The following is a 3,879-nucleotide window of genomic DNA, read 5'->3' on the forward strand; positions in this document are numbered from 1 at the left end:
GTGGCAATGACGTCGGGTCCCCAGCCACGTCCAGGACATCAAGGTGAGCTTCACCTCCACCTCCCAGGCTGGCACGCGTTTCCCTTGTGTCCATCCCTGACTCGGAACCTGAGAAGTGAATCCTGGGAGACGGGCCGCTAGCCAAGCTGAGGCGAGAACACCGCACCAGGCCTGAGCCGCTATAATACAGACACTGGTTACCACTGAAAGGAAGGACGTACGCCGTGGCGGAAGGCACTTGAGGGACGTTTTGTGCGTCTGTTACAGACCAGGAGCCCCCGGGGCTTGGTGCTGTGACCTCCATGGCCAGGCAGGACCTGTGTACCAGCCACAGCCACCCCAACTATCTTCGGGGTGTCCTGACTCCTGTGTTCCGTGGAGCAGAGGAGGAGGGCACAGGAGGCGTGGAGAAACTGGCATTCATAGCAGTTTGGAAAGCCCTGGGCACTTTGAACTTTGGTCACTGGCTTCTGACCTCCACAATGGATCCTCTATCACTGAACCTTCCATCCAGCTTTTCAAAGAAGGTCGAGGTTCCCTGTTTTGACAGCCCTTGGAGAAATGTGGATGCCACATACGCTGGTTTACTTGTACGAGAACTGGACTTTGGGTTCCAGAGCTTCTGGTGAGCGTATGAGCCTGAAATCCATCCACTGTGACCTGCGGATCCTCTCAGATTAACACCAAAGGTTTGGAGAAAACAGCTTCTGCTGTGTCCCCCCTCTCCCCTATCAGAACAGTGAGTTAGTGGAGGCTCCTAAATATGAAGGAAAATAGAAGCAGAGATTAGTTTGAAGACACTGGGACCTAGAGGCTATGCTGTCAGCTTTTCCAAAGGGGAAAGGAGTGGAGAACGGCTTTATGAATCACAAAGGACTAGGGCCATTGGGATTACTCAAGAACCTTCAATGAAATATGTAGAACCAGGTGATGCTTTTCTCTTTTTTGACTGGCATTAAATTGTGGAACCAGGACATAGTTGATGACTCAATTTAATTAGAAAAAAATGGAAATATCTTTTAGCGATTAAAGTTTCAAACCTAAAACATCTTCACAGAAGTCCAGGAGCTCTTGTTCAAAGAGTAAAGGAAAACCATGGGGGTTACTCTGAGGAGGCAGCCTGCCTTCAGGGGTTGTGATAACAATAATCATACTGAAGCATGCATACTATAACAGTCAATATTTATTTAGGACTTGCCTTGTTGTTGTTCAGTCGCTAAGTCGTATCTGAGTCTTTGTGACCCCATGGATTATAGTACACGAGGCTTTCCTGACCTTCACTATCTCCTGGAGTTTGCTTAAATCATGTTCACTGAGTCAGTGATGCCATCCAACCATCTCATCATCTGTCCCCCTCTTCTTCTGCTTTCAATCTTTCCCAGCATCGAGGTCTTTTCCAATGAGTTGGCTCTTTGTTCACATCAGGTGGCCAAAGTATTGGAGCTTCAGCTTCAGCATCAGTCCATCCAATGAATATCCAAGACTGATTTCCTTCAGGATGGACTGGTGGGATCTCCTTGTAGTCCAAGGGGCTCTTAAGAGTCTTCTCCAGCACAATATGAACGCATCAGTTCTTTGGCACTCAGCCTTCTTTATGGACCAGCTCTCCCAGGACTTGCTGTATGCACAGCACTAATTACTTTCCATCTGTGATCTCATTTAATTCTCCCAACACCTCTAGGAGATCAGTACTGGTTGCTTCCGCTTAACTGTGGGGGACACTGGAGCTTGGAAATATTGTGGCTTGTGTACTGTGCTCCCCCCCAAAGTCACATTGGTCAGTGAGTGAATGCCAATGCGCCAAAACAAAAAAAAATGCATATGAATAGAAATGTTTGGTACAGTGTCATTTGTGAGTTTGACATTTGAAAAATCTTATGTCTTGCAGTAAGGGTTTGATTAAAGTAATGAAGATATATCCATTCAGTGGAATGGTCAGGCATCTGTTAGAAATTATGATGTAGCTGTTCCCTAACCGACATGGGGAAGTGTTGTAGATACACTGACACACACAAACAACACAGTTACAAAGCAACATGAACGGGCTGACATGGTTTTGGGAAGCTGATATAAGTTTTTTTTTTTGATATAAGTTTTGATAAAACTATTGACATCCGTTGGATCATAGAAAAAGCGAGAGAGCTTCAGAAAACATCTACTTCTGTTTTATTGACCACGCCAAAGCTGTTGACTGTGTGAATCACAATAAACTGGAAAATTCTTAAAGAGATGGGAATACCAGACCATCTTACCTGCCTCCTAAGAAATCTGTATGCAGGTCAAGAAGCAGCAGTTAGAACTGGACATGGAACAATAGACTGGTTCCAAATTGGGAAAGGAGTACGTCAAGGCTGTATATTGTCACCCTGTTTATTTAACTTTTATGCAGAGTACATCATGCGATATGCCAGACGGGATGAAGCACAAGCTGGAACCAAGATTGCCGAGACAAATATCAATAACCTCAGATATGCAGATGACACCACCCTTATGGCAGAAAGTGAAGAAGAACTAAAGAGCCTCTTGATGAAAGTGAAAGAGGAGAGTGAAAAAGCTGGCTTAAAACTCAACATTAAAAAAACTACGATCATGGCATCTGGTCCCATCACTTCATGGCAAATAGATGGGGAAACAATGGAAACAAAGACTTTATTTTTCTGGGCTCCAAAATCACTGCAGATGGTGAGTGCAGTCATGAAATTAAAGGACACTTGCTCCTTGGAAGAAAAGCTATGACCAACCTAGACAGCATATTAAACAACAGAGACATTACTTTGCCAACAAAGGTCTGTCTAGTCTAAGCTATGGTTTTTCCAGTAGTCATGTATGGATGTGAAAGTTGGACCATAAAGAAAGCTGAGCGCTGAAGAATTGATACTTTCAAATTGTGCTGGAGAAGATTCTTGAGAGTCCCTTGGACTGCAAGGAGATCAAACCAGTCCATCCTAAAGGAAATCAGTCCTGAATATTCATTGGAAGGGCTGATGCTGAAGCTGAAGCTCCAATACTTTGGCCACCTGATGTGAAGAGCTGACTCATTGGGAAAGACCCTGATGCTAGGAAAGATTGAAGGCAGGAGAAGGGGATGATAGAGGATGAGATGGTTGGATGGCATCACTGACTTGATGGACATGAGTTTGAGTAAGCTCCGTGAGTTGGTGATGGACAGGGAAGGCTGGCAGGCTGCAGACTATGGGGTTGCAAAAAGTCAGACACGACTGAGTGACTGAGCTGAACTGATTGATATAACTTTAAAGTTATGGAAAATTATATAGCAAAAATACCAACATCTACCATCTTGAAGAGACAGGATTCTAGGATGTTAAAATCATTTCACTTTCCCTTCCTTTTCTGAGTGATATAAAATGTAGAATGAAAGCTTCACACACACCATGAAAACTTCAGTCCCACCATGCTCAAGGGCGCTGTGACCTTGGACAAGTCCTTTATCCCCTCTGGGCCTCCTGTTCCATCTACCTAACAATGAGAAGGTGGTTTAATTTCAACACTGGCTTCCAGCTCTGACATTCCTTTTTGACTTAATGAATCTCATTTTCAGTAAGGGAGTAGGGGCAAGGGGGGAGGGGGGAGTCAAAGTTTATCGGTCAAAGGGACTGATAAACAGTCCCTTGGGAAGTTTCTCTCTTATTTTGACCTGTTTCGATTGTTTTTTTCCCATCAGTCGTTTGAGAAGGGAAATCGCCAGAGATGGGTCAAGTCACTCTGGGAAAAAAGCACTTTTCCAGAATGACAAATTTTAACCTATACATTAAAACAAAACAAGCAAAACCCACTACCCATGGAAACAACACACTCCACAAACAAAAACCAGCTCCCCAAACACATCCCGCAGGCCTGTCCTGATCCCAAAGGCCGTTG

General features: G+C 44.6%; 1 long non-coding RNA gene across 1 annotated transcript; it reads left to right on the plus strand.

Moving 5' to 3' along the window:
* Positions 1 to 619: 619 nt before the first annotated feature.
* Positions 620 to 3,503, plus strand: LOC138446597 (uncharacterized). The gene is made up of 2 exons (XR_011259456.1): positions 620 to 689; positions 2,390 to 3,503. It is a non-coding gene; the product is annotated as an uncharacterized lncRNA (long non-coding RNA).
* Positions 3,504 to 3,879: the final 376 nt, after the last annotated feature.

Source organism: Ovis canadensis, chromosome 10 (genome assembly GCF_042477335.2).
Source record: "Ovis canadensis isolate MfBH-ARS-UI-01 breed Bighorn chromosome 10, ARS-UI_OviCan_v2, whole genome shotgun sequence".
Taxonomy (NCBI): domain Eukaryota; kingdom Metazoa; phylum Chordata; class Mammalia; order Artiodactyla; family Bovidae; genus Ovis; species Ovis canadensis.